The 9,442-nt window shown below is 55.4% G+C and overlaps 1 long non-coding RNA gene across 1 annotated transcript; it reads right to left on the bottom strand.

Annotated features, from left to right (window-relative positions):
• Nucleotides 1-448: 448 nt before the first annotated feature.
• On the bottom strand, nucleotides 449-8,912 carry LOC114209633 (uncharacterized). The gene is made up of 3 exons (XR_003609370.2): nucleotides 8,791-8,912; nucleotides 5,431-5,561; nucleotides 449-545 (listed from the first exon to the last, which is right to left on the bottom strand). It is a non-coding gene; the product is annotated as an uncharacterized LOC114209633 (long non-coding RNA).
• Between the last annotated feature and the right edge of the window lie 530 nt (nucleotides 8,913-9,442).

Raw genomic sequence — 9,442 nt, 5'->3', positions numbered from 1 at the left:
AAGAAACAAAACAGATGAACATATGGGAAGGGGAAAAAGAAAAAGAAGGAGAGAGGGAAACAAGCCATAAGTGACTCTTAATGACAGAGAACAAACTGAGGGTTGATGGAGAGAGGTGGGTGGGGGATGGGCTAGATGGGTGATGGGTGTTAAGGAGGGCACTCGTTATGATGAGCACTGGTGTTGTACGTAAATGATGAGTCTGACTTCTACTCCCAAAACCAATATTGCACTGTATGTTAACTAACTAGAATTTAAATAAAAATTTGAAGGAAAAAAAATGCACTACCCTATAATGTATCTCTTTTTCTGCAATATATATTATCTGTTGTATTATCTATATTTTATATTGCATATATATTACTATACCACAATTATACATCATTTTTCTTCCTGTGATGATATGAGATAATAAAATGCCTATGTGATAAGATAAAGTGAGGTGAATGATAGAGGCACTGTAATGTAGCTTTAGGCTACCACTGACCTTCTGACGATATATCAGGAGGACCATCTGCTTCTGGACCACACTAGACCGCAGGTACCTGAAAACACAGAAAGCGAAACTGCAGATAAGAGGTGACTACTACATTCTATACGTAAGCCCATTTTCGGATATATGTTCAATATATAATTTGCAAATATTTTCTCCCATTCTGTAGCCACCACATTTCCTTCCGCTCTGTTTGGCTTCCCCTCCGAACTCTGCCTGGGTTCCGTCCCCTGTTCTTTCTACTGATGCCGCCACCACCCTGGTTGATGTCTCCTGGATCATCCCCCCGACTCTGCCCTGCCCTAGGGTCTTGCTTCCACTTGTAGAAAGACTTAGACTGGACAATAGTCCAGTCTGCAAACAGCAGCTAGTGAGCATTTAAAAAGGACATTGGATCCTTTTCCCCCCCATGTACCACATCCTTCAAAGGCCCTCCATACCTTTCGCAGTAAGCCCAAGGCCCTGACAGCGGGCCCAAGATGGCCCACATCATCTGACCCCTGTTGATCTTACCGTTTCCCTCTTCTATCATTGTCCTCCTTACCCATCATGCTGCAGCCACAGTGATGTTTTCCCCCGAAACACTGAGCTTGTGCTTATCCCCAGGCCTTCACATCAGCTCCTCCCTCTGCCTCGAGGGCTCTTTGCCCTCTTCTGCGCATTGCTACCCCTTCCATCATTTACAAAGTTAAAATGTCATTGCGTTAGGGGTGCCCGGGTAGTGCAGTTGGTCAAGCGTCCGACCCTTGATTTCGGGTCAGGTCGTGATCTCATGGTCATGGGATTGAGCCCCGCCTGGGGCTCCACACTCGGCATGGAGTCTGCTTGGGATTCTCCCTCTCCCTCTGCCCCTCCTCCTCCTGCGCTCATTCTCTCTCTCTCTGAAATAAATAAATCTTTAAAAGGACGTGTCACTGCTTTAGACAGACATTCCTTGAACACCAAATCTAAAGTACCTACCTCCATAATCTCTGTGACACCATACTATTTTATTTCTCTGCAGAATAGTTATCACCATATGATATTTTCCCCACTGTTAGCCTGCTTTCACTAGAATATGAGTTTCATGATAGCAGAAACTTTGTCTTGTTTGCTTCTATATCCCTAGTGTCTAGACCCGTGCCTAGCACGTCCCGTAGGGTCAATAAATTCTCATTGAATGTCTGCACCATGGCATCTACCTCTGTACCTGACAGCTGGCCATATTGCAAATGTTTGCTGTCTGAATTTGTCAAGTAACCCATCGCCATGGCACCAACGGTCAAAAAGCATCCCTGAGCAGAGGGAGAGGAAAGATACACATGCAGGAAAATGACAAGAGAAAGTTTGCAGAGAAGCCTAAAAGAGAAGATCAATTCCTCTAGAAGTATTTTGGGAACTTTGTGACAGAGTTGCCATGTTTCCGGCTCTGGCGTGGGCTCCCACCCAGGACCAGCCTTACCTTGGTTGCGGGGGCTGTTAGGCCCACACAGGATGCTCATGAAGCAATGTTGCAGTGGCAGGCACAGCCTGAAAGCTTCCACAAGGCCTGCTTATCAACGAAATTAGACTCTAACTTCATCTGTTGTTACCCTTCTCCTGTCTTCCTGGTGTCTGCAACTTGATTTTCCCATCCCACCATCCTTAGGCTGGTGGGTCAGCCGTCCCATGAACCAGTGACAGCTCTTTGCTCCCACCCTCCCTCGGGCCATAGGCACCAGGCCTGGTGGCTGAGCGTGGCATCTAGGGGAGCATGGGTGGTTCCAGTTTCTTCTCACCCCTCCCTGAGAGCCTGGTAGGTGAGTGGTCTGAGGAGACTCTGTGAAGAGCTGACACTGTTCTGGTGAATCAAGACGGCTGCTAAGGCCACTCCTGGGGCTCAGTGAGGAGCAGCTTTCTTGAGCACTGGGCCCTGTCTGAATCCCAAGAGAACAGCAGACACCTACCCTGTCTTGGCCTGGGAGAGAAGTTTCCCTGGAGTCAAGACCCCTGCCTGGACTCCCAGGAGTCAGGTGAAGAAGCCTCAGACTTCTATGCAACCAAGAGTCATGACGTAAACAAATTCCCATAAGCTGCTTATCTGAGGTGGGGACTCCAGATGCCAGGGCCATGGGTGGGCAGGGCTCACTGGGGAAAGCCACCCTCTTTTTTTTGTGTGTGGCAGAAACTTCTGGGAAGTGGCCAGTGTGGCCCTGTTTGTGGACTTCCCAGCTCAGAGGCTGCACAGGGTCCTCTCACTCCTCTGTCAACTGGACATGTCACCCTGCACTCCAACCTGGTCTCTATGTCCTGAGGCCCCAGCCTGGCGTTCAGGAGGGAGTGAGTCCAGAGGAGGCTGAATCAGAGGAACCAAGCAGCTGCTCGCGGGCTCTCTCTGATTTTGTTCTGTTGATGCGTCACCTTCATTCCAGCCTGGACTGGATAGTTGAGGCAGGAACTCTGTCAGGGGATGATGACTCTTCCTCTTTTTAGAGAGCCCAGGGCACTGCCCTCTCACAGGCCTATTGCGGGGCCCTCAGTCCCAGGACAAATCCTCTGTGGGGCCCAGAGCGTTTGTTCTGGGGGAGTCTGAGGGGCTGCCAGGGTCCCCCTGGGGAGACATGTGCTCAGTACAGGACACGGGCCTTCCTGGTCCATGATGCCAGGGTGGGGGCGGGGGGGAGGGTGGATACATGACAGGGCCCTTGCTTTCTGGCCTCCTTCAGTAGGCATCTTAGAAAATGCCATCTCTGCCTTTGCTTGGGTCCCTGCTCTCTGGCACCCGCTCAAAGGCAACTGACCAGGAAGCAGGGGCTTTGTTTACCAGGTGGCACCTGCCTATCTGCCCTAGCCAAAGTCCGTCCTCAATTCCTGACCCCGCCCTTTTTAAACCTGCACTGACCCTTCACCTTTTTTTCTCCCCGGGACCCCTCCACCCTCTTTTCCAAAAGCAGAAGGGAGAGTCTCCCTGTTAGCCAGCAGGGGGCACTGCTGCCACAGGGTCAGAGCTCCCAGGGGGCGAGGACTTAGGGGAGTGGAACCACTCACTAATCCCCTGGGAACACAGGTGGCCCTCAGGGCGGACTCTGGTCCTGCTGGACAAGAGAAGGATGATGGTTTGATAGACACACCCATCCAGCAGTGGAGGCACCCCTATCCAGCCTCCCCTGCGTGTTGCGCCCGCACACCCAGGGTGCAAAGGGCAGGACCCAGGAGTCTTGGATGTACTCTTTCAGGTTCTAGCTATGGGCAATGGTGACTGGGCATTCCTGGGGCAGGCTGGGACATTTTCAACCTCCTGCCCTACTCTTTTCAGCTCAACACCTTCAGCTCCCCAAACTCATAATCTAGACAAAGGCAAGGCCCAGAGTCTGGCCTTGGCCCCAAATACAGGCATACAAACTGTGTTAGCAGAGTGGGGGCCTCTCTATTCTTTTCCCAGAATGGGGAATTATGGAGGGGCATCAGAAGGGTCCTGCTTCGGGGCACGTGGGGGGCTCAGTCAGTTAAGTGTCTACTTTTGGCTCAGGTCATGATCCCCGGGTCCTGGGATGGAGCCCCCACATCGGGCTCCCTGCTCAGCGGGGAGTCTGCTTCTCCCTCTGCCTCGGTCCCAACCCGTGCTCGTGCTCTCTCGCTCTCTCAAATAAATAAGTAAAATCTTAAAAAAAGGAGGAGGAGGAGGAGGAGGAGGAGGAGAAGGAGAAGAAGGAGAAGAAGGAAACCCGTTCCACATCGTGGCCATCCCCAAATCCTGTCGTCTGATCCTGCTCTCAAGTAGGCCCACTTCTCTCAGTCGTCTATGGCCATAGACCTAATCCACCCGGATCAACTGAGCTGCCTCTTGTCCACTGCCCTGCCTCCAGTCACAGCCGGCTCCCAGACTAGAAGGGAGCAGGTAGGTGCCTAGCGTGCCAAAGGTCAGGAGGCACTCAGTCTCACGGTGATGCAAGTATAGAGTTGGCTCCTGAGAGTGGCTGCCTCCCCACGTTTCGTTTGCCACACCCGAATTGCCCTGGTGTGCCCACGCTTCATCCTTCACGGCAGCCACGCGAAGTCTTCTAAAGCATCGGTCACTCCCAGTCACCCTCACAGGGCCTGCCCTCGAATTTACTTCAACAAACATCTGATGACAGACCCTGGTTCTCTAGAAGGAGAGGAACCACAGGTCCTACCCTGATGAGCCCCTGTCTGCCCAGACAAAATCCGGACTATTGAGTATGACCTTTGTGTTTCTTCGCAGTGTGGCCGCCTGGGCTGGTCCAGCCTCAGGGCCTGGGGCAGCCACACAAAGCCATACTGCAAGCAGGATCTGTCCTGCACTTCTGGGCCTCCAAGCTTTTCCTTGGGCTGTTCCGGCATCCTGGAATGCCCTCTCCCATGGCTGGCCTATTAAACTGTGACTCATCCTTCAAGGCCCTCATGAATGCCACCTCCTCAGAGCAGCTGTCTGACCCTGCGGAGATCAACCGCTCCCATCTCAATACCCCAGCCTCTCTGCCCCTTTGTCTAATACTCCAGGTATTACACACATCTGTCATTCTGCAATCAGCAGTGCACTTATTAAGCACCCACTGTTTGTGAGGAGTGTGCTGGGTGCAGGGGAGCTTGCTCTGTTAACATTTGCATTCTCTGCCCTTAGGAGAACAGCCAGGTTAGTGGTGGGGACCACGGCCGCTCACCTCTAAGTCCCCCACAAGGCCAGCACAGGCAGAGGACTGAGCAACATTCCATGACTTTCAGATACCCCTAAGTCTTCAGCTTTCTGGGGTTACTGTTCCACCACAAGCAAGGTACTACATGTGCCCTCCAGCCCCTGTGGAAAGCCGTCTCCAGGAAGGAAGAATGGCTTCTGTTTCCTGGGGTGCCCAGAGCTCCTTCTCCCAGCACAGGCTGGTCCATTTTGCCCCCCAGTATGGACCCAGGCCTCTCAAATACTTCCAGAGCAACATTTCATGTTGGATGTCTGACACACTCACTGTGGTTTGTCATGGGCCAAACTGGACAGCAGACTGTCATGCTTCCTCCTGGACCATCCAGGTGGGTGGGTCTCTGCTGACTCTTCACTCCTTCTACAGGTCAGCTGGTTGGTCAGTCAACACACGCTTTCCTGAGGACACATGCATTCAGAGAAAGCACTGGAACCTCTCCCACATGAATGACGTTCTACCTAAATTGAGCTCCTTCGTGGACCTACCTTCTTTTAAAGATTTTATTTATTTATTTTAGAGACAGAGAGTATGTGCACAAGCGGGGTGAGGAGCAGAGGGAGGACAAGCAGATTCCACGCTAAGTGCTCAGAGCCCGACTGCAGGGCTCAGTCCACGATCGTGACGTGAGCTGAAATGAAGAGGTGGACACTAAACCAACTGAGTCACCCAGGCGCCCTGTGGACCTACCTTCTAAGAGAGGAAAGAGCACCCACCTGCTTTTAGCAGCCCCTTCCTCTTGTTCTGTGTCTGGCTGGCCCTTGTCACCGTACTCCCAGACTTTCTGCAGGGCTTAGAGGGCACACAGGCAAACAGGACAATGGCAAAGGGAGCAAAGGTCTCCTTGGAAGGACAGGACCAGACAGAAAGGGCCCCAGTGCTGCTCAGGGAAGCCACATCCCTCCATCCTTCCTCCCTTTGGGCCATCCAAGACTTTCTGTAGAAATTGTCTTGTTGCCAAGACCACCTCAGGGGAAGTGTGCACGCTGCTGAGACGGTCTGAATACATCATCCATCCATCCGTCCATCCATTGCCCATCCACGCCACACTGGTTCACAGGGCACCTGCTGTGCTCAGCCAAGGCCGGATCCCGGGGCTACAGCAGTGAACAAGAGAGGGCACCCACCGGGCCACACACCTTGCCTCATCCCTGCTTTCCTTATATGAATATACCTGTAACTCAGCACTTGCTGTGTACAAACTACAAAGACACATTTCTGTCATCTTCTAGCTTGAGGCACACCTACTGTTTCTTAAATGTGACCTCGAATGGAGCCCAACACAGACACTCTGAAAACCAGGTCCTCTCCACGTCCAATTTTATTGGCAAGGATGAGGGTTTGGCTCCCTGCCTCAAAAATTCTATTTGGACTAGGCAGGGGGAAAGAGAAGGAGGGGACAATAACCTATTGGTCTGGGGCTTCACTCAACTGCTATCATGGTCGCCGGTCCCCTTAGGGGCACCCCCTCTCTGTCCTAAGCCTTATTCCTAGGGCAGCCCCTGGAGATGGGATTCCCAGGATGAGTCACCAGGTCACCAGGGGCTGTGCTCAGAGCACAAGCTCGACTCTTGCAGCATTTGGAGTTTCCCTGGCTCTCTCCCAGGACAGCCACCCTTAGCCTGGGCCAGGAGAAGTGAGTGATGGCCTGGACAAGGGATGCTAGAGGGTCTATCTGCCCGCCCCGCCACTGGTTGGCTGGCTGCTTCCAAGTGGCCCCGTGCCACCTGCCCCACCCCCAGCTCTTTTGGACTGAGAGAGCTCCACTTGTTTGTCTTTCCAAGAGTCATGGTCTTCAGGCTATCCGAAAGGGGACCGCCGTCACAGACTTGGGGTCTCAAGAGCAAGAATTTAGGTGACCCTGCCCACCCAGACTCCAGGCATTGCTTTGGTCTGAAGAGGCCAGGGAGGGTCCAGGTCCAGGACTCCGTCTCACCATTCCAAACTCCCATCCTTCCTGGCTGAGATCCAGGCCCAACCCACAATCATCCCTGGCCTGAGTTGCAAGCCCTGGGGAGGGAAGGAAGTGGCCGACCCCCACAGCCAGCATTCCTCTGTGATGACTATAGTTGTCTGCTCACTGCCCAACCACCCCATCTGGAGGGCAGTTCTCAGGGAGCTCCAGGGGACTCCCCCACAAAGAGGCTTAGGCCTCTCCTACAGAGCAGGGGTCTTCATTAGCTGGGGACATCAGGACCTGAATGGGGTAGGGAGCCAGGAGAGCAGGGTCCAGAGGTCTCCTGGAAGCAGGTCAGAGGGCCACAAGGCCCGCCCTAGATGCTTCTCACTCCATTTCTTCACTCATTCAATAAACACGAAGACCCTCCTTGCGGTTAACCCTGTTCTAGGCCCTAGGCAGGGCAGGGCTGCACCCTCCAGGGGCTCCAAGTCATATGGGAGGAATCCTCCAATAAATAAATTAAGTACATAGAGAGGATGATTTCAGCGATGATAAGAGCTATGAAGACAATAAAACGAGAGGCGACATACACTGAGCGGTACAACTGGGGAGCTCAGCCATTTGAGGGGCCTCCGGATTCCTCAGACTCCACCTGCCCGTCCGTGCACAGCCCCCTCCTGCCCTGCGTGCACAGCCCCCTCACACACTCCCACACCGCCCCCTCTGGGTGGGGGCTGGGGCAGGTGCATTCAGGTGGGGCTTTTCCGGGGCCGGTTTTCCCCAGCTCCTCTTGGAACTTCCAGAGGGCAACTGGCCCGCGACACTGGACGGTCGCCCGTCCCCCGCTGCAGCACGAACCTCAGCGCTCCCGGCGCGGTTCCCGGAAACTCCTCGCTTTCCCTGTGGTCGCCGCGTTTGCAAGAAACCGAAACCCAGGCCCCGCCCCTCCGGCGCGGCCCCGCAGTAGCCCGCGTGGGGGCTGGGGCGCGCGCGGGTGGGCCGATCCCGACTGGGCGGCCGGGCCCGCCCCTCCCCCACCTGCGGACCCCGGCTGGCGGCGGCCGCCCAGCGGCTCAGCACCCGCACGCCTCCCACGGGAGAACTTCGAGTCCAGCGCGAGTCGCCGGGGCTGCGGCGGACTGCCGAGTGCCCCGGGGCGGGGAGGTTGGGGGGGGGGGGTCGCAACGCGGCCTTCCCGGGCAGCAGGCTAGAGGTGCCCGCCACCTGGGGCGGGGGGCGAGAAGGAAGGGCAGGGGCATTTACAAAGAGCTCTGCACCCCGAGTGTTGCTAGCTTCGTCACGCGGAAGGGGGGGCGGTGATAACGGCCAGAGAAGAGTTCAGCAGCTTGCCCGAGCTCACACAGCCCCGCGCTGCGGAGCTGGCTGAAAACGCGTAGCCCGCAGCGGGAGGCCGGCAGGGGGTGGAGAAGGAAGTGCCCTGGGCTGCGGGCAGGTGAGCGGCCCGGCACGGGCAGGGCAGCCAGCTGGGGGGGGGGGAGGGGCGGTCCCAGGCAGCCACCCGGGCGGCACGGCTGGGAGGCTTTGCTTTTCTCCGCCCTCCCTCCCTTTCCAGGAAGCGGCCGCTTACCCGGACTCACCCCCAGCCGGGGCCGAGCAGGAATGTGGAAGTTAGCCTGAAAGGCTTGTGCCCCCTCCCCTACACACACACACACACACACACACACACACACACACTCAGAACAGGTTGGGGCACCGCAAGCGTGGGTCACCTGGAGGCGAGGGACTCCAGATCAGGACTCGGGTTCCCCAGGGCGAAGTAGGGGTGCTGCTGCCCCCAGGAAAGCCTAGAATTCTGCCAGGGACGCTCTGGGCGAACGATAGTGGGCGCAGGCGGTACTGCAGGACCCATTCGCGTGGGGGGCGGGGAGGATGCTGCTTCCATGCAGAGTCACTGTGGGACGTGGCCGCCAGGCCTGGCCCCAGAGCACCCTCCGCCCCCGGCCCCTGGCCGCACAGGGCGGATGGAGAGCTGAGGCCTCTTTCCTTCCAACCCAGTGTTTATAAGAAATGAAACTGCACAGGGCATCAGCGGCAGCCCACACTGACACCTGCTCCCCCTGCGAGGTTCCGGAACAGTCCACAGCGCTGGAGCGATTCCTGGCCCACTCTTCCACCTCAGGACCCCCTAGCTGCAGTCAGCTGCAGGCTCCCACTCTGTGTTTAGGATTTTTGTAAGAGCACAACGCTTATTCTGCTGTGTCATACAGCATTTTTGCCAGAGTTGTGAGAGGGGAGGGGCTAGTCTTGAGCCAAACCCGGAACTGACCCCGAGCAGGAGTGCGATTCGTATTTGTTGAATGAATTAAGGAATGACTTTCAGGCAGAGTGATGACGGCTGGATTCTTCAAGCTTTTGGATGCT

Source organism: Eumetopias jubatus, unplaced genomic scaffold (genome assembly GCF_037043125.1).
Source record: "Eumetopias jubatus isolate StellerSeaLion01/CBP00866 unplaced genomic scaffold, mEumJub1_p1.0 scaffold_5, whole genome shotgun sequence".
NCBI classification, from domain to species: Eukaryota; Metazoa; Chordata; class Mammalia; order Carnivora; family Otariidae; genus Eumetopias; species Eumetopias jubatus.
Note: the sequence above shows the minus strand (reverse complement) of the source record. Positions and strands in the feature narration are given on the sequence as shown.